The sequence below is a fragment of the Arvicanthis niloticus genome, chromosome 18, assembly GCF_011762505.2.
Source record: "Arvicanthis niloticus isolate mArvNil1 chromosome 18, mArvNil1.pat.X, whole genome shotgun sequence".
In the NCBI taxonomy this organism is placed as follows: Eukaryota; Metazoa; Chordata; class Mammalia; order Rodentia; family Muridae; genus Arvicanthis; species Arvicanthis niloticus.
In genome coordinates this window covers 28,791,324-28,816,927 of record NC_047675.1, presented here as the reverse complement: position 1 = coordinate 28,816,927, position 25,604 = coordinate 28,791,324, and the positions used below count along the sequence as shown (strand labels likewise).

The following is a 25,604-nucleotide window of genomic DNA, read 5'->3' as shown; positions in this document are numbered from 1 at the left end:
CATAACCAGAAACAGTATTGCTTCTAAATGTCAGTCAGTGACATTTTCTTAGGAGAATCTACCCTTCTGCATACCCCCAAAGAACATTATTGCAAAGAAAAAACAACTTAAGGATAGAGGCAGAGTTTGTGTTGATATTTCTGATGAGTGAACTGGTACTACCTTTAAAAAAAATCATTGATGAGCTTTGTAGAGCAGGAAGGAATTGTATGCTGTCAGTTTACATTTTTCTGATTATTTATTGTACATTGGGTTTTAACAATTTTATTTTTCCCCATTAGTGAAGAGTTTCTCAAGCTTTTATGAAATCATTATAAATACATTTCATGCATTTCTAACTACTTGAGGATAATTTGGGAGCAGAGAGTATTCTATTTGATTCTGTAAGAGACATGTTGAAAACATGTAATAAGTACATCTTAACCAAAGAATTGCACTAAGCCATGCTCATCTAAGGATGATATGTACCCCTGGAAATAGATAAGAAAGTTTTCAGAAAACCTACAAACCTGCTGACCTAGTGTTCACTTAGAACTAACCCTCCCTCTTCTCTGACAAGAATTGATTCTCTGTTTTTGAACATGCACTGAGTCCAGATTTCTTTCTACTACGAAACTAAAACAAGACTTTCTTTGCAGTATTTCACTTTTAAATTAATTAATGAAAAAAACAGTTTTGAGCTCTTATAAGTTGAGTAATACTTGATAAATATATTGAAGGCTGCTTCCTGTCCATATAATCATCATAGAATCTATTGTAGATATGAAATCTCTATTTTAGATATAAAAGGTTAGAGGTAGATTATGGTTCTCAGCACTGATCGACATGACTGGACCAGGACTTGATCTTGGCTACTGTGCATCTTCACAGCCTTCCTTTTGTATCAGCCTATGCCACATAAGTCATACCATTCTTGAACAAATATATTGGAAATAAATATGCAAATATAGGTCTCTAATTGTTGACAAACTTGTACATAAACTGGAGATTACCTTCATGTTTTTGGTCTTATATGAATTCATAAGAAATACAAACTATGGAAGGCTGGGCTCATTATAGATGGTGTGAAGATATTTGTCTTAAGTAACCTGGTCTCTATTAGACAAAATGTCTTGACATGTTGAGTGACCTTCTTTTTAGGTTATAAGGATAGGACCCCAATTAAGGATGGAGTATAAATGAAATTTCAAACTGTAGGTGTAAGAGGGTATTGTCACTAGGAGGTGTGAGGGTACTTTCTATGGTATATTTTGTGGCCTTCATGGGAAGATTTTACACAGGAATGCTTCTCTTGGAGGCTTCATTTGACAGCAAGGACTTCCTTGGCTTGAACCTCTTTGTGGCACTGGGAACAAAGTAATAATGAATACATCATCAAGCTATTTACTGAGGGAATGGTGGCGCACACCTTTAACCCTAGCACTTAGGAGGCAGAGGCTGGCAGATTTCTGAGTTTGAGAACAAGCTGGTCTAGGGAGCAAATACCAGGATATCCAGGTCTACTCAAAGAAACAAAACAAAAAATAAGCTATTTATGAATATGGACTTATAGCCTTCTATAAGCTAAGACACATGCACATGCATGCATTCATGAATATTGGTGAAGTTCTCATCTTTCCCGTGAGAAAATCCTGTCTCATAGACAACTAGTGAGTCATTCCACTGACCTATGAAAGAATGCATAATCTCTGGCAGATAATATCTGAGTCGTATTTCTTTGTATTTTTTTTTCCATCTAAGCTTTCCCTTTGTTACTGCAGACCCTGTATGAAACATGGGAAAGCCTGGAAAACAGTGTGGGAAAACATTCTTGGCAACAAAAAGTGCATAAGTAAGTTTGTGAATGGAACATGAAAAAAGGTCTGTGTGAGATTTATGATTTACAGGCACTAAGCACAGTCACCGCCCAATGGAAATCCAGGAGTTGCCAACTTCTGGATGCTTAAGGCCTTGCTATAGTGAAGACATGCAAGTCAGTCATGATGGCTCATGCCTGTAATCCTGACACATAAAGGAGTAGGCAGCCTATCTATACAGCAAGACTGATTCACAAAATGAAACTAAACAAAAAAAGATGGAAAGCATCAAAATTATTTTGTAGGTTCCAGAAGAGGAACATATATAAAGTGTTGTAAGAAGGAAGGTGGTTATATACTTTTGGACTCAAAAAGAAAAGAAAGAAATCTCAGTTTCAATTATGACATGTAGCTTTCATGAATACTATGTATTGTGATGATAATTTCTACTTGTCAGAGACTCAGTTTATTTTCTTATGAATTGAAAATAGCATAGTTTTGACTTCTTCTTATAGTTGTGTCCAAAACATATAGTCTGATACCTCCCTAGAAAGTAGGATAGTGTTGACTTTATTATGAGAAGTCCCCAAATAGATTTCAGTTCACATTGTTCTTTCTCTGCATTCCTCTCTTTTTTATTAACTTCTACACTTGTATCTATGTTAAAATCACATAACAAGGCATATGTCTCTTTTTAAAAGGTTTTTTTTTATTAGATGGATTTCAAAAGATTAAATATGAAGTGCAAATCTGGGAATGTTACAAAAGAGGAAACAGAACAAGAAACAGCAACAAATTGTCTTTTGTGTTTGAGGACCCAGATGAATAACTAAAGAATGACTGGTGTGGGTTATAATGATCTCAAATTCCTATTCCCTAAACAAATAAGTAGAATAGTTCTTGAATTTTATCAGGGCTAAGAGTGTGGTACATGAGCACCATATGACAGGAGGAGTATTTACACAAAGAACACTCCTAATCTAAAGAGAAAATACATTGGCTTAAAACAGGCGTCTAAGGATATGTAGAGGGCTCTAGATGGGTAGCTCCTAATTTTAGTGAATTTATTTACAGGCATATTAGATATTAAGGTCTGTAATTGTGTAGGCATTAGGATTTAGAGTGAAGCTAAAATGACAAACCAAGAACAAGAGAGACTGGAATGAAAATATTGAAGATTACTGGCTGGTCAGTTCATATACTGTAAATGTAATGTATTTGGAGAAGAGGGAAGGACAAAAGTTACAAAACATAGATTTCTAATTGCATAGCTCAAAAAGGATCAAGAATAAAACAAAGAAAGCAGCTAATAGAGACAAAAGGAGTGGAAGGGGGCCAGAAAAGAGAAAGTGGTGGCTAATCTAAGTTTCCTTCTTGATTAGATTTGGCAACAAATAAACACAAGGCCTCTGGGCATTCCTCGAAGAGCCTTTCTCCATCAGATTGTTTGACTCTCCCTAATTGTGTGCAGCATCTTCAGGGTGACAGTATAGATAAACGGACAGGGGAGGGAGGAACTTGTTGTGTCATCAGTTTGTCTTCATTCTCACTGGCAAGTTCATCTATCCTGTTGCTGTGGCATTCCATAGTCGATATTGGAACCAGCTTCTCAGACATAAGTCACAGACTGAAATCCAGCATTTCTTGATGGATTTTGGCGGCCTTCAGCTCACAGTTGGCACTACTGGGACATCTGGTCTCATGGATTGTGCAATGGCTGGATCCATATCCATTGTCAGAACCACTGCTGGACTTTCCAGACCATATTTTCTATAGCAATCTTTTTGCTTGATTATTTATTTCTATTCAATGTGAGTTTTGCTTACAGGTATGTAAGTGTTATGCTGTAGAGGTCAGAAGAGGACACCTGATCCCCTGTAACCGGAGTTAGAGATGGTTATAAGCCATCATGTGGGTGCTAGAAATCAAACCTTAGTACTTTAGGAAAGCATGAAGCACTCTAAACTGCTGAGCCATCTCTTTAGCACCACAAATTCCTTTTTAATATACATTTATTCTATTGGTTATGTTTCTCTAGAGAACCCTGACTGATACAGAGAGAAAAATGTATTAGCATATGCAATTTTTCTACGAGACACAAAAAATAATGAGACTCAAACAAACAATGTATATTTAGTATCTGTTCATGTGATACCAAATTCTCAACAGAAACCCAATAGAACCATACCCCCATGTTTCTCTATCACAGTCATCCTTTTTCATCATACTAAAGATTAATAATGGGGAAGCATACAATAAGATTAATGGGGAATCTTAACATGTAAAGGGTACCAGGAGAAGTTAGGCTCCAGATAATCTTTTTATCTTTGAAAAGTGTTTAAAGATGAGTTCTGGAGGTAATAGTTTAATAAACATAAACAATCTTAAAGGAGAATAAGCTAATTTTATATATAATATAATGTAATGGATAAGCATGCTTGGATACTAGAGGTACTAATTTCTGAAAACATTAATTTGTTATCTCTTTTATAATTGTATTGCTAAGAAGAGAAAATATTTGCCCTGGAAAAAAAATAAAGTAAATTTTATTAATGATGAATGGCCTCTAGAAACAAAGGCTTTCTAAGGGACCCTACAATAGGTTTAATTTTTCTTGGTCAAGCAACTTCTTTCCTTTCTGACTTCTAAAATTGATCTAGTAGTGCACCAGGGCAGGATAGTGGGGTTACCAATCCTCACATCTCCAGAAGCAATCAGCCAAATTAAACACAATTACCATCAGGAGTCCGAGATTTCTCTCCCTTGATCCTGGTGAAGTTGTAGGCTCCTAGTGTTTTTCTTCACCTGTCTTTTATCTTGTGTTTATATCTCATCTCCTTGTAGTGTTCACTGCAATGGAGCTCTTAATTAGAAATTAAAGCAAAGTCAATACCTGCATCACACGCCGTTAACAGGTGGGGGTATAATCCCCCACCATGAAGCTATTATGGAAACAAAGGGGTTCCCCAAGAGTAGAAAACATGGTCATTTTATATCTAAGAAATTCTGAGTATAGCTATGTATAACTTACTTCTGAGTAAAATAAAGATGACTATAAAGAAAGATAGCAAGGATGCATGCCATTGTCCAGTCTAATACTTGTCATAAAAAGCCAATAATGGAGTCAGACTTAGTGTCCATCAGTACATAACAACAAAAATAAATTGTGGTATGACTAGGCACACAAACTCACATATTTACAGCAGTGGAATGCTGAATATTAAAACTTACTACATGGGTGATCATGAACAATATATCTTTTAAAGAAACCTCAGTTCTTACTATTTGGTGTTGAGTCTTGTTCTGGACCATTCTGAGAAAATATAATGACTGCTCTTTCTAACTCTTGAGCATAATTCTGATTTTAATAAATAACCGTGTGATGAATTTCTTGAGAACATTAAAAATCTAACACTATCTTAGCCATAAGCCTGACAAGTTATATATGGATGTAATAAACATTTAACATGAAATTTAAATCTACAGTCATTCAACAAGCATACAATAAAAAGAATCCAGTGTTATCATCAAGTTCTTTTTAAGTTAAAGGAATAAATGTGACTATTTAGGAACAGGGAACACAGAAAAAGTTAAGTGAAAGGAAGTTAGAGAATTGGATTGTAGAATTCCATTTTAAGAGACCGTAGTTCACAAAAATAGATCTTAGAGGCTGGAAACTTAAAAGATGAAAGACATAGTGAAGGTGTAGAAAATGACTCATGGTGTTAGTACTGTGTGACTTCCTTTTGTTAAAATGTGAACACCATCATCATGATAACAACAACAACAAAAAAATAATCCTAAACTCATCTAAAAATAGACTTATCAGATGAGCAAGCAATACCATTCCTGGGTATTTACCCAAAGGGCTACAAGTCAACACATCAAAGTTTACTGTCACACAATTCACAAGAGTTGAGTTATTGAATTAATCCTGGAAAATAACAACAGATGGATGGATAACGAAAATGTACCTGATGCTGAGTTGAACTTTTTAAGGAATAGAAAAGTATTGTAATGTTATCTGCGGAAAAAAATAGTGGGACTGAAGGTAGTCATAATGACTGAATGAGGTCAATTTCAGAAAGACCAATGTAGTTCTTTAAATTTTTGTTCCTAGGTTTTATGCAAGTACATTAAACAATATGGCCATGTAAGACATGAGAATGCAACTAAAACTAGGGAACAGAGAGGGCTAATTTAAGAATTGAACTCCATACACAACTCCAGGAAGTCAACACCAAGCCACTGATTGTTTACAACACTTTTCTTTAAAACACCATCATGTCTAACACACAATAAACCCTCCACTGAGTCCTCATTTGTACTTGACACTTGTATCTAGCTCACAGCCTAGACGCTTTTCCATTGGTATTCATGAAGTATAAAAGTAGTCAATTATTTTAGACACTGGGAATTTTATGCTGACAATTATATGTTAATCAGCTGCTTGGGAAATTTCAGCTACAATGATGAGTGGATTTTATTCTTCTTGGTTTGTTTCCCTGAATGGTTCAACACTACACTCAGATGAGCAGACAGAGAAAACACACAAGAAATGAGAATCCTGTATTTATTTTGTAGCAATGTTTGTGAGAAATGGATACTTTGGAATAAGAACTATATCAGATCTAAAACAATAGGAAAAAAAACTATAACAAACAAGAGACATGGTCACTTATATTTAAGAAGTCAAATTTCTGTATGCATAGGGGAAGGGTTCATTTTTCTTTTATGATACAGTGATAAACTCTGTGAGAATGGTTGTGGTCAGTTAGTAATGGAACTACATTTGAGTTTTAGAAAGTACTTTTCATTAGGAACAATTTAGCTCTTATCACTGAATTTTATTTTGTCCATCTTCCCTGTGTTTTCTTTCTTCACACTTCATTGTTTTAGTGTTTGTATAGTTATGGAAGATAATCAGCAGATATTTTAAATGAAAAGTAAAGGTATATTTATTGTCACATAGAAAAACAATATGCAGTTATCTATACAATTTTTGAAATTTTAGTAAGTGGCATAAGATATGAAACAAATAAAAATACACAAGAGAATAAAAATGCCTGTTTTAAATCTTACACATTATTTTACCTTAGTACAAATGATTCAGTATAAACAAAGAGATGAAGACAATATTAGACTCGAGGATTCCATACAGGCTCAAATATAATAGCCATAATATTAGTCACAGAACTAAAAATGATATCATAGAAACTCATGTTGAACCAAAATTTCTGTGGATAGCCAAAACAGTCCTGAGTGAAAAAAAACAGTATAATACTGGAAGGAATGCTATTCCAGACTTCAAAATGTACTATAAAGCTATGACAATAAAACAATAAGCTATTGGCACAAAACTTACATATATACACACAGATAAATGTATATGAGTATATGTATGTGTTTATATAGGAGAGATTAAATAGAAGATTCAAGCATAAATAATTGTTAGGATAAATGTCTAGTACTTGACAAAAATACAAAAACATACACTAGAAATTGAACAGCTTATTTAATCAATGATTCTGGGGAAACTGATATCTATATGCAGAAAAATAAAATTAGACCTGTGTTTATTACTCAGCACATAAAGACTGTTCTACTTAATTGACACGTGATAAGATACTTAGAAGAATTTATTGTGGGCAGCACAGCTCCAATGAATACATCTACATCATTGCTTTTGGATCATGGACATCATAGAAAATGTGAGCAAAAAATGTAAGTACAAGAATACAAGAAAGTCTGATTTGATACAGTCTCTCCTATTAATGGCAGAATAAGAATGACCAGAATAATGGTAATGTCAATGGGCATGCTAACATGGAAAACTTCATGGCCAAAAAAACCATAGACAAAGAACTATAGACACCTGATGACTCCTAGAGGAAAGAGAATTAGCATCTCCTAGGGATGAGCACCCTTTTTGGTTATACAATACAGTGTTCAGCCATCAAACTATATAAACTCAAAAGGCAAAACAGATCTAACACACACACACACACACACACACACACACACACACACACACATATGTATGTGTGTATGTGTGTATGTGTGTATGAAAAATTTTTGATATTTTATTTATTTACACTTCAGATGTTATCTACTTTCCCCATTCTGCTCCCTCCCTTTAGCCTCCCATCCCATCCCATCCCCCCTCCTCCTTTTTTGCTTTTATGCCATTTAAATTACATGCAAGTATTAAGGTCAGTTCTAGATTGAGGAACTAGCATTACAGTAGATGCCAATAGTCAAGAACAAACAAGACAATGACATGTCAAAGAACAAGCAGGACAATAAACAGAGTCCTGTGATCACTCCCAGGATCACTGTTTCTAAGGGATTATCAGGATGTCCAAAATATTTGTGCCAATTTCCCTGTCCTAGCCCTAAGTCATTTTCATGCCTGAAGCCTAGTTCTTTGTTCTAACTTAAGATTTAAATTCCTGCCTTAATTGCTTCTTTGTTCTAGCCTAGGGTTTAGATTCCTGCTTGAAGTTACTTCTTTGTTCTAACCTAGGATTCAAATTTCTGCCTGATGCAAGTATAAGTTAATATTTGTATGTACAGAACAATAACAATAAAATTAAAACTGGCTTTTGACTTGAGAGTGGAGGAGTATGGCAGAGATTTAAGAGGAGTTCAAGGAGGGTGTTAGAGGAGAGTAAAGGGAAAATAATATATTTCTATTTAAATTAATAAAATAAAATGAATATTCATTTACTAAATTGTTTTATTTAAGTAAGGAATGATAAATAACACCAAAGATCTTCCAAAATGTCATATGGAGACCTACTACTGTAGAAGCTTCCTAAAATAAGCATATCAGTGATGTTAGCCTATAACAGGGCAACAAGACCCATGCTAGCAAACTAGTTTAACAATTAAGAATCCCAATGCTTCTTGTTGTTGCTTATTGGACTACTTGTTTTACAAGTGTTCATCAGTGAGGTTCCATAGACCAAAATTTGCTGACTATTGCCAATGTTCTCAATTATCCTCCAGACCTTGACAGTAAAACCTTGATATTAAAAATAGTACATACTTTAAAAAAGATATAGAAAGCTATCAAGCTGATACAGTTATGAAAGCTCTATTTCTACTGTATAGCTTTCATTAGGATGGAATTTGCTATGTACACAGCTACTGGAGAATAATAGTCATCAATGCTAGCATGGATATTATAGGAGTAACCTCTAAATCCCACAAGGGGAAATCCAGAACTGATGCTACTATCAATGCAAAGATATGTCATTTGACATGTCATAAATGGGCCCTAGGAGAAAACCTATTACTATTGTTCTGCATAAATGTTCTATCTCAAGTCACATTAGAGAATCTTCAGTTTGTAGGCGATGATTAACTCAGAGAACCACAATTGGCCATGAAAAATGCATGAAAGAGTCTAAGAGTCAGAGTTGGTTAAGGATCACAAAGAAATCGTTTTTGAAAATAGCAGGTCAGGTGCACATTTGGAGCCAGAGCAGTTGTGACATCTTGTATGACACTTATGCAAGCTCAAAACAGACAAAACCCCAGAAAGGAGAGGGGAGCTAGGCTTATAGTCCCTTCCCTTGTTGAGGAGCAATTGATAGTATCTGGGAGAAGAAATATCAGTTCTCTTTAGTGTGAACCTTTGGTATATCAGCCACAAGCCAATAGAAAGCTATCTATGGACATCATATGGCCAGCAGAAATTTCACAAAGTTGGGTGGGTGGGTAGAGAAGAGGAAGCAGAACTGAGAGGAGTTAAGAAGGGAAATAATTATAATCAAAACATATTTGTCCAAATTCTCATAGAACTAATGATAAAAGATCAAGTAATATTTAGTCAAAATAACAGAAAGTGTTTTTGAACTATATTTACAAATAAAAAATGGAAAATATGTCTCAAATGAAGGTAAAACCACATAAATTTTTGCATGAAAAGTATAACATGAAGGTTGCTGTCTCAGATCAATCTGGAGGTTGTTGTGTTGTCATGACTACATTGGATACATTTATAAAATATGATTGAGCCCTTATTAGGTATAATATTTTATATTGATCCCTGGGAGTTGGTTTGAGGAAAAACATCTTGAAACCAATAGAATTTAGCATATTTAGCCTTTAATATGAAATACATACATGTACTAATTTGATACTCATACATAAAACTGATAATCAAGATGTAAAATGCATTCTTCATGAAGGAAAGGTAAGAATGCCTAAAATATGTGTTGTAGTGAAATCTATGGACAATTCTTTGGTCAAAGCAGTAAAATGAAAGGCTTTACATGTGCACACAAAATTCACACACACACACACACACACACACACTAATATACCCACATTCACACACACATACACACACATGAATGCACACACATACACACACATGAATATATATACACACATACACACATGAATACATATACATGCACATACAAGTACATACACACATACACATGTACAGACATATGTATATATACACATAAACATACAAATATACACTCATGAATACACACATATACAAACATACATCCATACCCATATTCACAAACACACAAACACAATACACACACACAAATATACACACAAAAATACACATACATACATACATACATAAACACACAGATATATGAATACACACATATACACACATACACACATACAAACACACATACACACAAACATACACATACACACATGAATATACATACATGAATACACACATACATACACACAAATATAGACACATATCAATACAGATTCACACAATTTCACACATATACACACATACATGTACACTTGAATACACACAGAAAAACATACACATATATGCAAACACACATGAATACACACATATACATACTTACACACACATACACATACAGAAATACACACATCTACAGGCATACACACATGACTATACACATTCATAATCATACATACACACACAATCACACGCACAAATGAACACACATGTACACACATACACACATACACAAATGCACACATACATCCACACATATCTACATACACACATGAATATACACTCACATAATCACACACACACATAAATACACAGAAATGCACACACATATACCCCCACAGTTGCAGGTACATATACATATACATGACAAACACAAATGTACAGTCATACATGGCTTCACACACAACCCACTCATATGCACATATTCAGATGTATACACTCAGATACTTACAAACACAGGTAAATATTTTGTCATCAAACTGTGTCAAAGTAACAGAATGACAGTCATAAAGAAGAAAGGAAGGAAGGAAAGAAGGAAAAATGAAGGAAGGAAGGAAGGAAGGAAGGAAAGAAGGAAGGAAGGAAGGAAGGAAGGAAGGAAGGAAGGAAGAGAGGAAGGAAGGAAGGAAGGAAGAAAGGAAGAAATAGATCATGTACATAGAATTATGTGCACTGTAGAGGAGGGGTTCACCTAACAGGGAAAGGGAGAGTGATGACTTAACAAATAATTTTGAAAAGCCTTCTTAATAATTTATGAGTAAAATTAACACACTTTTACCATACTTTGGAAAAAAGTGACTAGTTTAATTAAGAAAGCACACACACCAAAATAACTTCTAATAACTGTTTTATTGTACAATTATTGAACTTGGAATAGTGAGGGAAACTACAAAGGATTTGAGGAGCTCAAAGCTTAAAAATTTTAAAAACAAATATAGCTAACATGATTAATACAGTCTTTATGACTGATGTTAATTCTCACAATAACATTCAGAACCACCCCAAACAGAAACACATGGGAAAACAGGGCAAATTTGCAATATATATTCAAGTCAATAATTTTAGAAGTATGTAATGAAGGCCATTACAGTGCTTAATCTATATATTTTAATAGAAACAAGAAAATTTCTATACTTAAATTGTAACGGCTTCAGTGTAATTGAAAAATCATTTGAAAAGGCTCATTAACTATTGCCCTCTTTCACCTGGCTTGTGGCTTCTATCCTGAAGGCACTATTAATTCTAATTCCAATGTGCATTTGGAACTTTATTCTTTACTAACTTTGTATTTATATTGTTAAAGTCATTCTCTCTCTCTCTCTCTCTCTCTCTCTCTCTCTCTCTCTCTCTCTTTCCCTCCCTCCCTCCCTCCCCCTCCCTCCCTCTCCCTCTCTCACCTCTCCTCTCCTTCCTCCCTCTCTGTGCACTTATACTTTTGTGTATCAGAGCTTTTATCTCAGAGAACAACTTGTAATAGTCAGTCTTTCCTTCCAACATGAGGGTCTACTAATTGACCTTAATTCCTCAGGTGTTAACATCAGGACCCTTATCCTTGGTGCCATCCTGCTACCTGGTCACTCATATTCAGGAGACTACTCCTCTTTTTGTTTTGCCTCCTTTTCCTGCAGGTGAAGAAGAAGAATAGTGTTAGACATCACAAATTACATTGTTGTTACTTAGAGAAATTCACTGGCTTAGTATTGCATCTAGAGAAAACAAAACAGAACAAAACCCTGTGTGCTCAGTAGAATTTCTTTTGAAAAATAATTATTTAATTTAATTTTACTTTGAGACAGAGTCTCACATAGTTTACACTACAACTCACAACACAGGCAAGAAAAACTTCTAACATCGGATCCTTCTGCTGTGCCTTCAACACCATGTGCCTGCATGACTGATTTAAGTTTTGCTAAAAATAGAACCCAGCAATTCATGTATCCTAGATCTATGCTCTACCAAGTGGCCTCATCTGCAGTGAAAATGGATCTGAATGTTTAAAACTGATTTTTTTGTTATATTGTACAGGGTGGTTTTGAACTACCTCAGTTTCCAAAGCAGCTGACTTCATAGGTCTGTGCCACCAGAGCTGGCAATGATCTGTAGTCTCAGTTATGACCTCAAAGCTGCAGTACACTGTTGTCCCTGGTCCTCGCTGTTCCTAAGATTCCTGTCTGTAAGCCACACTGCCTTGAGCACCCTTATGATATAGGAATTTACAAGCTATAGAATTTCCTGTGAGTACAGGGTTCTTTCCCCTCCTTATAACCATGTTTTATATGTCCTTGCTGTAGAAAGTATGTCTCTAACATTATGTTCTACAGATTCCTTTCCTTTCCCTTATCTCTCTCTCTTCCTTCTTATTTTCCCCTTTTACAGTTTATATATATTATGATTATTCCTTAGTCTTTTTTTTTCTTGATAATTACTAAAGTTTTCAGATTTATAAGTGCAAAATCGACATAGTTTTTCTCATTTTTCTAATTTTCTAATTTCAGGACTTTGTGCACATTTATATACACTTTCAAATGGAACATGATGCCTATTTAGGGGATGGACTAATGAACAAGCGAATGGCTATCTTTACCCTCAGAACTGTCATGCTCCTCTTACTACCTGGTTTTCCATTAAGGTTTATCTTTCCCATATGTCCATGTTATGTCAAATTTTATGGACAATATGCTAGTGCATGCTTATCGCGCTCAAGGTAAAATGCAAGATGAACCTCAAGCAGGTGTATTAGTTTCATATAACTTCAGTGACAAATGGCAGGAAAAACAGAAGTTGTAAAGGTATTGTAGGAAGACAATAAAGTTATGCCCGGGTTACACATATAACTGTGTAAAACGAACACAGGTATAAAGGAAGGTTCAACAATGGCCAGAAATTTAGAAACTGGTGACATCCAAAGCAAGAGCAGTGTTAGGGGTTGCATTGGATAAGATTTTCGCATCTTCTGTGGCTTTTGACAAAATACTGTCTGCCAAATAGTTACAGTTAGGAGCAAAATAAAAAAGGTTCATCAAGTGTAGACCATAGTTAATTTTCTCACATGGTTTCTGACTACTACCATGGTGGCTTTTGACGCTGTTGTAGAATAATCATTATTATTACTTTTATAATAGTTAGAGTATAAATTATATAATCTACACGATCTTAATTTGGGAGGATTGCCAACCAAACTCCTTTGCCTTTTTCTGTTCTTATTTTCATTTTTATGTGAATAATTTTATCCACAAAATTATTTATTATTCAACATATAACTTTATTGTCTGATTTTTGTTTCTTTTTTTTCTTCTTCTTCTTCTTAACATGTTACCTAGATGGTGAACTCTGGTGAGTTATACATTACCCTCTCTTGTCATTTACATTCATCTTGAGAACTGGATGACTCTTGTCATCTAGCTCCTGCATTTCCATGTCTCCTGAGATAAGTTAATTGGTAGAACTAGCCACCAGTATTTAAAGTCCTCTGCAAGGTAAGCATGAAGCTCTTGCTTGGAGGAGCAAGCCTACTTCTAATCAAGTTGTTCCTGAAGAGTTCTCAAAGTATATGTACAGGTCAGGACTAGTGCCACTTGTGCTTGGTAGCTCTTGAAGCCGAATGGCCTCATATGACTAGCAGTACATTATACTCTGGGGTCTGATTTTTTTCAATCACTTTTTAAGGTTTCTGTTAGAATCTATTACCTTGCAAGAAAAATCTTTTTGACCAAATCTTCTAAAGTCAATCCATGTTTAATTGCATCAGAGCATTCTCTCTCACTTACCTGTATGTGTCTTTGAAATGAGCCAGGAGAAATGACCCCATGATATTTCCCATCTTAGAGTATAAATATATGAGACTCATGCTTAACACAGTGGCGATAACATTACACATTTTTTCTTTGATTTCTTTAGTTAAGGGTAATTGTTAACTAGGAGGAGTGAAAAATTTAGTTGAGTTTTAGATGTATAAGGTAATTATGTCAAACATAAAAATGAGTATATTTGCCTATTCCTATGCACATATCCCCTTGCTAATAACAAAATACAATTCTTAAAAATATAAGTGTTTTCTTTTAGGAAGAATAATATTTTGTTAGGTTTTATGGATGGCTTCCTGCAACAGCATCTCTGAAGATTCTGCCTGAGGAATATCTACGTTCATCCTCTTTTCCAGGTTTCCAAACCTAACACCAACAGCATAGCACACCTATATATTTACACATTGCAATATTATTGTGTTTATATAATAATCTCTGCTTCTATAATTACTTGGCTCTGAAGAATTTAAACTGTGTTTGTCTCTTTTAGCCAAAATCCAGTCAATTATATTGGTTCCTAAAGATGGGTAGTTAGTTGATTAGAAAGACTATGAAAATGTAACAGATAAGTCCAGACTTATGGAAATAACTTTAAATAGATTTTATGTTTATGGAAATTCTGAACCTCAACCATGCTGACTGTAGCAGGAAGTGGAAATTAAGTCTTCCCTAAGGATTGTCGGCAGATTAATATAATTCTTAATGATGAAACATCTTCAAATTAGGAATAAATCTCTTTTAGCTGTTTTGACCACATAAGGAAATAAAAAGCCTCAGCTCCTGGAAGAATGAGATAGCAAAGTGAATTGAATAAGGAAAGATAAAAAACAAAATCACTTCTCAACTTCTAAGATGATAAAAGTCTGTCCTCCAGGGACCTGTTTTCAAAAGTGTCCTTTGTAAAGCTTTCTCAAACAACAGTGGTATTTGCAAATAGACTCCAATTGCATGACTTGATTACAGATTCAATCCAGGGTCTTGAATGCACCAAGGAAACCCTATGCATTCTTCTCTACCTTTCTACCCTTGCAGTATCAAATAAAGGGCAGCTTCACAGAATTGTAAATACTTTTCTCCTGGCCAGGAGGAAGATATGAAAACCATATCAGTTGAGTAATAAATGTTGCAAAAAGTGACCAAGGAAATAAGATAGGTACTTTCTGATAACTAGCAATTGTGTGTGTGTGTGTGTGTGTGTGTGTGTGTGTGTGTATCTGTCTGTCTGTATCCATGTTTGATTTAGTATACACAATCTTATGTGAATGCATTTACATCTAAAAATTTTTATGTGCATATCATTTGCAACACAAACTCAAGGCCAAGGTTTACTTTCGGTCTTTCAGAAAAATCTCTCGACCTTTCCAAAAATAGCAGTAGAAGACATCCTTGCTTTAATGTATCATCTTTAATTTCATAGACTCTAGAATTTAGAATCAACTTATTTGTGTGAAGTGAAAGTTACCTGTGCCTTAGTTACTTAGTGTTCTTTCTATTAAAGAGTACTGAATATGCATGGGGATCATGAAGATTTTCTCCAGTGACAGATCTGGAGAAAGCCATTGAAAGTGAAGCTCAAGATTCTGCATTTCTAGTAAGCTCCAAGGCAGCGTGTCCAGGCACCAGGCTCTGAGATGATAAGTACTAAATTACAGTAGCCAGCCAGAGTACAGTACTTAATCATACCTTGAGCCAAACGTGCTGAGGTGAACTCATTTTTTTTAAGGATAGTGTTTTATTTACTCTGTTGTGTACAAGATCCCAATTAAGGTTAGACTATGTGATGGAGGAGTGTGGGGAAGTTAAGGTTTTTGAAGCACTTAATGTATGCCAAGTGCTGCCATGGGTGTCGATGCATTAAATTACACTAACTCAATTCTCATCTAAATAGTATAATTTACTTGCTTTTGTACTGACTATGACATATCCTCAGAGATGTTAGCAGACTTCCCAAGGTAACCCAGCTATGCAGCAGAGCATGCAACCGACCTCATTTCTTACTTTTGAAATATGATATATATTATAACCTAGTAAAGGCAGCATCTTTGACCTAATTAAAACACAAATTTGACTGTACTTCATTTTATAATGGCTCTCCATTTCTGCATGTCTGAGAGCATCCAACTTTTATAGCTACTACAAGTGCTTATCCATCCTACCATAGGAGGTCCCAGTTAGAGAAGATGCTGAGAGACTGCCAGGCTAACATGCAATTTTGGACAGATACTAGAATAACGTTTACTTTCATCCCTTTGGGGTGCAAGATGAAAATATTTTAAAAGCTTGGAGCCTAAAGAAATGTAAATACAGCTTCTTCAGGTTTGACATTTCAAAAGAGGTCACCCACACCGGCAGAACTGCCCTTTGTCTATTATCAGGTTTTCTGCCACTCATGTTGATTAAGGTTGATAAATAGTGCAAAGCTCTTGGGGTAAGCCAGGGGCACAATGAGAGTTGTAGCTGGAGTTAAAAGGATGGCTTTTTCTAAGAATAAAAATGCCCATCTTTCTTGTGTGCCATTGCTTCTAAAAGGAAACACTGCTCTTTCAGAGATACAACAGTCAGTCTTCAAGGAGGATTCTCTTAGAATGTCAACTGGGGGACAGTTACATAACCTCCTGACTGTGCTATGGAGTCTGCAGAATCACGCACACAGCTAATTTAGAGTCTTATATTCTTTTCTCTCACAGTGTTCTCATGCTTGCTTTAGAGTTAACACAGGAAACAACTTGTTTATTTCCTTTAAAAGAATATCCGTCAGGATCATCTGTGTTGTTGCAAATGTCAGGATCAGTGCCTTTTAAGGCTGTAATTATAGTATTAAATTATGTGAAACACTTCTTTTCCTTTATCCATTCCTATGTTTGTGAGCTCTTTTATGTATGAAATCTATAAGTTGGGCTCATAGCACTATTACCGAGTTATGATTAGTAGAGACTGATTGTTGTAAGAGTTTGGGAAGGTCAAAGTATACAAAATTTTTGCTAGATTGAAGGAATAAATTCCACACACATAATGCAGATTATAATGGATAATAACATTTTATGTATTTGAAATTTGTTAAGAAAATAGATTTTAAATGTCTCTATCATAACTAAATAATACTTGTGTAGGGTAATATATGTTTCAAATAGATTGCTTGTTTAGAAACATTCTATACACAAAAATATATTCTTTATCAAGTAATCCAAACATAGTTGGAATATATAATGTGAGTCAAAGGGCTAAAGAGAGGAAAAATAATGCTAACATCCTTCTTACCTGCTCCCTGGGCTGTAGGAAATGACCCCTCTGTTCTGCCACCTCCAACCTACCATGAAGAACTGAACCTTCTGAAATGGTGAGCTTAGCAAAATCCTCTCTCTGACACAGCAATAAAAATAGAGCTAGTACATTTACAAGGTACTCATACAGGTATTTTATAAAACAGTTCATAAATTTCTATGAAGAAGACATGTGAAATGTGGCCTCTTTCTAGAGGTTAGTGGTCAGGTTGTTGCTGTAGTGACATTGCCCAGGATGGGAGTGCAACTACTCACCAAACTGTAGCATCAATCCTGGCCACCAGCAGCAGTTACTTATATACAAGGGTTGGGATGATGTTAAGTGTCTCTGGGCACAGGCATAAGGCACTAGCAGTACAGAAAGGCAGTAGCTAGCCATCACCATTTGGGACAATGTGCGGCTTGCTCATCTTGTTACACATTGAGCCTTCTTGATCAGGGCAATGGAGAACTTGGCCAAAATTATAGACACTCACATGGCAGTGATTTTCTCCTAGGACTTTTTTTTTTTAAACATTTGAACTATAAATTCCATTGACTAGTATAGTCAACGGCAAAAAAAAAAAAAAAAAAAAAAAAAAAAAAAAAAAAAAAAAAAAAAAAAAGCCTTAAACTGAACTTAAACTGTATCCAGTATCCCAAACTCTGTTGCCATGGGGCATAATTTTCAAACTATCATCTGTGAGGAATTCCCTGCCTCCTCCAAAAACATCAATGCCAACCACTTCGTAGCTTTAGTGAGAACATGTTCATCTGCATGCTGACTGCAGAGTTATACCCCAATGTTCAGAAGGCAATATGGACAAAAATGTCTAGCTGATCATTTTCTTCTGCATCAAAATTCAGTATCCCTCCTTTTTAGCACAGCTCCTGCTCCTTCCACAACAGTGAAGGAAGAATGTCTGTAGAAGCCTTGATATTATATGTGAGGAGTCAGATTCTCGTAGTCATTTTGTCAATTTTTACCTCCTAACACTTTAAAGCATACAATACAGAATGGGTGGTGAATCTCAGCCAATGAACATACATTATGAGCAAGTCCCTGAGTTTGATGTTTAACATGAAAATAGATTAGCTAATTAATAAAACATGCAGAATTTCCTTTGTAGAATTGCAGGACAGAGTATTGATTTAACAACTGTTTTTAACTTTGAAAATATCTCCTAAGGCAAAGAAATAACATAGCAGGTGTGATGCAGGAAAAACACAATGAAATTCATCCTTCTGTAAATAGTAACAGTGATTAATATGCTCTTAGTTTGTTTCTGTGTAGGAAATGTATTCTTAAAACATAGTAAAGATTGTACCTACAAGCAAGCTAAGATCAGAAGCCTAAAACTCTAGTAGTTAAGAGTATTGTGAGTTTTAAGTCCTTAGTTCTATCTTCACCAAATAATTTGAGAAATAGTTACTCGACCAGTTTTCCATAAGCTGGTGGCAAATTTTCTAAATGCTATGCTTTTCACAGTGCCAGGAATTTGAATCTGCTTTGTTGTATATATTTAATTAAATCACAGAATTATGTAGATCATATAAATAATATTAATTCATGCCTATATTATTCAGAAAGCATAGAAAGTACAACAGTTTTAAATGATATTAAACATCCAATTTGATTGTCTTAAACATAAAAACAAATAAAGGGGAAGAAGATAAATAAATATACTAGTATAGAGGTCATGGCTAAATTGATCTTTCAAATTGGGTCTTTAACATATAAAAATTATTTAAACTCCAACATAAAATAGTATCACATATTTCTGAAGCATTTTCTTATGAGAAACAATAATGAGAGTATTTTTACAGTATCCTGGATTACATAAATGAAATTATTCATGATATAAAGCAATGAACCTGGGATATTACACTGCTCAGTCCCCCATCTTTCACCCTTTAGAGATGGCAGACATAATTGCATGGTCTAACTGCAGCTCATCTTCTGTCAGATCTCACACTTAATGGAGCTCTACACGAGGACATAGACATATCCTATAGGGGATGGAAATGAAGAATATGTCTTTATTCTTTGGACATATTCAGAATTGGGCTTTCAATTGTAAATGAAATAGTAAATGATGGGTAAACATATCTATCCACTTACTAATTATTTAAATGCTCTCAAAATTACTGTTACTTTTTCAGAAAGGATTAAAAGCTTGTGAAGATTTGAAGCGGTTAAAGCCTAGGAGAGTACTGTCCCAAAGAAGCATAGTGCCCACTTCAGATGGAGAAACATATGTGATTTGAGCATTCTTCAAAATGTACAATGCCCAGCATACTAATTCTGATAATACATTATAATTAAAACAATATGTCAAAATGTTATTATGTTACCATGCAGTTTGTATATTATTTGGATACTTTTTATCCTTTCCACTTCAAAAGACTTTGAAATTTAGTTATTTCTGTCTCAGTGTGGATTCAACATGGTTCAATAGAAAGAGGGAGAGAGCCAAGGAGACCAGAGTCAAATTTTTTTCTAATATAACACTGCAGTAAAATACACAGATTTATCTCCCATTAGGAAGAGGTTTGCTTTTCTTATTCACTTATATAGAAATACTTGTTCATAGAATTGATTTAATTTTTCTAGAAATTGCAAGAAAAAAGTCATTTCCATCACCTTGTAACATTAATTGTTTATTTGCTTTTTTTTTCCCTTGCAGATTGCCACACACATCTTAACAGAAAACCCATGTGAGTTAAAAATAGAGTGATTAGAGGCTTATGTTTCCATTGTAATCCTCTTTCCAATTGTTGATACTCTGCTGTTTTAGTGACTCACTCATCTAAATGTGTAAAACAGGGCAGCAACCGTATGGACATCACTGATCCTTTTTGGTGACTTACTCACCTCAATGTGTAAAATAAAGCAGCAACCATATGAACATCACTGACAAGGAGTGAGTGGGGAGATGATCAATGCTGGGACTGTGAGATACAGAGGGGAGATGTAATTTGACAAGGTCTTATATTTTAATAAAAATAATAAAGATGGCTTAGAAAGCCATTAAGGCTCAGCTCTTGCTCTCATGTCATTCTCAAATGGTTTGGGAAAGTGGCTGAGTCTGAGAAATAGTGACTTACTTGGGATGTGTTTGAAGAGACAGCCTCTAGAACAAGGCTAGGCAGAAAAATGAAGTATAATTGACTAAGTGGCTCAAAGGAAGAGGAGAGATGTAATTCAATAAGTAAAAGCATGAGAGAGATATGCAAAATTCATGGGTCTCCTCTGCCTGGCGTTTTCGGATAAGGCTGTTCCTTATTTTCAAACTGTGCTCTTTTGCAGGATTACTCAATATCAGCAGTAGAGAAGCTGGCTTTGGGACTGTAATTTAAGGTGTAAATTAAGGTGACCTCAGCGAGGATAAAATACCATTAAGGAAGCTGAGATATAAAATATGAACCACTTTCTGGAAATGGTAAACGATTGAGAGTTGTTGAAAATGGACTAACAAAAAGTGAAAGGGGGGAAATAAAGAAACCGATTACAGGACAGAATCCTGAGCATCTAATTTAAAACAAAAATGGTTTTCTATGGTTTATGATGAGTGATAAACAGAGTCCACTCTGTGGCCATAAAAATATATCTTTAGCTCAGAAAATATGAGCCTTGCTGTCAGCTCAGAGCATTGATTTAGGTTCAAAACCTTTCTCCTTGAAAGACTTACAAGGCTGAAGATACCAATCATTCTAAATGACATGTATTTAAAAATTATGAACTATGGCCAAGTAGCATTAGCTTTTAGTGCAACTTAATCACGAATTTACCTATTTCAAGTTATTGTTTTGTTACATATTTCTTAGTGTTTCCAGAGTGGGTGACCATTAGAAGCTATAAAACTTCATTAAATTGGCATTAAACTTTGAGAAAAAAAAATTCATAAAATCCTAAAGAAAGCCCCATGCTAGAGTTCAGCCTTTCCTGGCTGCAAGTCAATTTCCTTATAATAAAGTCATTCAAAAGACTCTGTGAACAGCCCAGAGGGTCTATTGAGCAAACTCATGGTGTCAGAGTAGGAATTTTTGATTCACTTAAAAGACAAATGAGTATAAAACCTTCCGGAAAGTCTGCCATAAAACTTCCTAAGAATCATTAACTAGAGTGCTGACTGTATTCACACACACACACACACACACACACACACAAACACACACACACACCATTCGTAATTTTTATTAGAAGATCTGATACCTGTGTCTAAGCAGCAGAGCTCCCCTCCTGAAGGTTACCATTTATAAACATGTTCAAGAAAGAACAGAATCACAAATCGCTGTGTGTCAAAGTAGACTTAAACAAAATACAAGTACCTTGATATTTTTAATGCAGAATAAAATTAAGCAAATGCTTTCAAATAAATGCAGATTCCTTTCTGTCTCCTAGGGTCTTCTAAAAGGCAGATGGAAGGAGTTGAGACCAATCGCAGACACCTTCAGTTAATGTTAAAATCAGATTGTTTTGCTATTACCCTTCAGCTGTAGTTTGTGATACATCAACACAATGTTCCCTGAGAGGCTGAAGGAAGTACATATTTCTAGAAACCTTCTACACCCACACAGGCTACATGCCATTTGTACAAGGCTCCATGAGCTTTTATTCACACAGAGAAAGTTGCAGAGTAAGGTCCTGCATCACTTTTCTCACTTAAGTCTTTCCACTGTAGCTTCAGTGATGTAAAACTGAAAGGACTTCCAAGCACTCAAAGTTCCTATACTCCTTTCAAACAAGACTGCAATCCAAATTTAAACCTTTCCTGTCTCCATAAATAAAAAAAGGAAGTACTAAAAAATAGAGTGAAATTCTTGGGAGTATGTTTTATTTATTCTTGTTGGCTCCTATTTGCACAGACTGACAAAGAGTTACTTAATAATGAGTTGCTTGTGGACTGCATACGCTATGGGAGGCATTATGTATAACATCAAGCACATAAGACAACTTTCCATCTTCCTAAGAAGAGAAAAATACATGTATAAACAAATACACACACACACACACACACACACAAGAGAATAAACAAATACAGACACATGAGAAGGAGAGAGAGAGAGAGAGAGAGAGAGAGAGAGAGAGAGAGAGAGAGAGAGGTAACAAGAGTTGTTCAATGCCAGAGAGATGCCATCACACATGATCTTGGTCAGAGGTCTACAAAGAGGGGGGAAAATAGGTACAGATTTAATAAAGACAAGCAGTGTATAGCATTGCTTTAGTAAGTGACTATTTTCTCATGTGGAATGCCATGCATATTTTGCAAGTAGAGAGAAAGATACATGGTGCAAATAAAGCTTGGCATGAATTTTTCAAGGCCTGATTTTTCTCCAGTGAATTACAACAATATTTTAAAAGAGAAAATATATGTATATGTATAATATATATATATATATATACATAATATGTAATATATAATGTATAATGTAATTTTATATTATGTATATTACATATTAAACATTATAAATAAATATATATTGAAATAGAATATATAGTCTATGTGATATATGTAATAGCCCATGAATTAAAACAATATTCTATTATCACATATTATATATATGTAATGTATATGAGATTAATCCAGCCAATGAATTGAAATCCCTCTCCATAGTTTCTACTCTGTATGAAGTAAACTTTCTCTAGAAGATTTTCTCGGTGCTACAAGATGAGACTACGCATAGCTACTAATTCAGCTCACCCTCTTCCTTTCTTCTGCTACTTTGATGTTGAACACTTTAGATATAGATATATAGGTGGATAAGTAGATGATAATTACCTATCTAGATGACAGTTAAGAACTCAATAGAAAGATATGCAGTAGTAGATTAAAGTTCACAGTACAGAATCCAGTGTCTTATTCAAAGTAGACACCAAATAACATCAATATGTTTGGGTAATTGAGATGTTTTTATTAAGTGTGTTTATTAAAGAAGGTCTCTAAGAATGACCCTTTATCATAATGGGATGATAGGGAATTAAGACTATCCCAGGAGCAGAATAATATACAATTAGTGTAATTCAGAAGACTAAAGCTTTTCTTTGTTATCAGTCACTCCAGAAAAATTAGTTGGCCATTTCAAACTATAAAACAAATTTCATATTTTTTCTTTACACATGTTAGTTGAGGGGCCAAGAAATATTTACATCATTAGAACAGGATTGGAAGAATTGTGACACATTTCCAGAATTGCTATTGGAATTAAATATTGGCATTCAAAGCCTACATCCAATGCTCCAGATTCTCCAACTTAGGGAAATAGACAGAAAAATGTCTTAACATCTAAAATAAAAGTAGAATAGATACTTTGAAAATTATCTTGCCTTCAAAATGTCAATAAAATTCATCAAAACAATTTCTGTTTACAGAGCCATGGGGGAAATAGTTATTTTCCCAAGCAATCTCTCAGTCTATAAAACTGAGAAGCATGTAAGGAGAGAAATAAACTATGATAAACTTTCTTCAAAAAGCTACCTTTTAAGTAAGGAATTACTTTTTGAGTTTTAAAAGTTAGACTACTGAGAGTTGAGCTAAAGCAAGCTTTTATGATTGATTTTCAGAAAGGTAACTGTCCAGCCAATCAACTTTCACCCTACCAAAACTGTTCTTATCAAAATTCAAACAGGTATGCCAAAACTTAAAGGCACTGGCAGTAAAATGAATTGACAATATTTTTATGAAAACTAAAAATTCTGGTGTATATTAAGAGAGGTGGGTGTCCAGGTCCTATTTCTCCTTTAGAAAGTAGAGTTTTCCTTATTTTTGAAGTTGATATGACGTTCGTAGCTTAGTGACATTCTGAAATCTAAGAAGTTCTATAGCTCCCAACACTGCTTTTTGGAATTACATGTAGTTATGAGCTGTGAGAAATTCTTTGAAACTGCATTGTTTCAAAGAGGATGAGGAAATGAGTAGGTCCTCTAGTAACATAATACCTTTTATGAGAATCAGACAGAATTTCCATTTATAATTGTTGTTCATGACATCAACACCAGTCATGCGAGTGAAAGATATTGTATGAGTCAAATTATATTATGTGGCCTTTGATATTGCCATCCAGCTTTCTCTACTCATTCATGGCATAACAAAGTATCATCTGATGGCTGTCATCTTAAGCAACTTCACTTGCAGGAATAGAGATGATTAGTGGAACACTCGGCTGTTCCTAATCTATTCACTGGGAAGCTCTTATTCCAGAGCACGTTTGATGGTTATGCTTATAGGACAAATCAAGTGAACTCATCAAGGAATGGGCTTACTTTATAAACATGTCAGAAAATAGTTAAAATTTGTAAATCAGTTTTGATGTGAACAAGCAACCAAGAAATCCAATGTATTAATTAAGGTTTCTATAGCTGTGGCAAAACATTGTGACCAAGGTCATATAAGAAAGTGTTAGTGGCAGCAAGAAAAGCTGAGAGCTCCTATCCTAATTCATAAGGAGAAGGGCGTTTACTTTCCCCCAAATTTTAACACCCAACTTTTGTCTTTTTCCATATTTGCATTTAAAATGAAGAATTAAGAACTAGCCTTATTTATAATAGCCAGAAACTGGAAACAACTCAGATGTCCCACAAAGAAAGAATGGATACAGAAAATGTGGTTCATTTACTTAATGGAATATTACTCAGCTCTTAAGATGAGGACATCCTGAGTTTTGCAGGCAAATGAAGCCCCTTGTAATCCAAATGAAAGAGTAGACAGGTTTGTTGTAAGAAGCTCCAAGTCTACATGGGTAAGTTTTCCAATACGTTCTTATGCAAATTACAAATAAATATTACAAAGGTACTACTTCAAAGATAACATCAGATAAAAAATAAAGCAGAGTTTTGCATTTATCTCCATGTACAATTTTCTACATATTAAAATGACTTCCACTTCCCTCTACTTTCTTGATCTTAGATTTGTCAGTTAAGTAACTCTGAAAGGAAAAGATCAACTAGTTGACAAATTGTTCACATTGAGTTCAAAGTACAATT

The 25,604-nt window shown here is 34.8% G+C and overlaps 1 long non-coding RNA gene across 5 annotated transcripts in view; it reads left to right on the top strand.

Annotated features, from left to right (window-relative positions):
- Window positions 1–25,604, top strand: part of LOC117723211 (uncharacterized) — a 41,968-nt gene that overhangs the window by 2,842 nt on the left and 13,522 nt on the right. For 2 of the 5 annotated variants that reach the window (XR_013104861.1, XR_013104860.1), the window contains exons 1-2: window positions 14,040–17,697; window positions 20,308–20,338. This is a non-coding gene — a long non-coding RNA (uncharacterized LOC117723211). The other 3 variants (XR_004608637.2, XR_004608639.2, XR_004608638.2) reach the window with 3 other exon arrangements.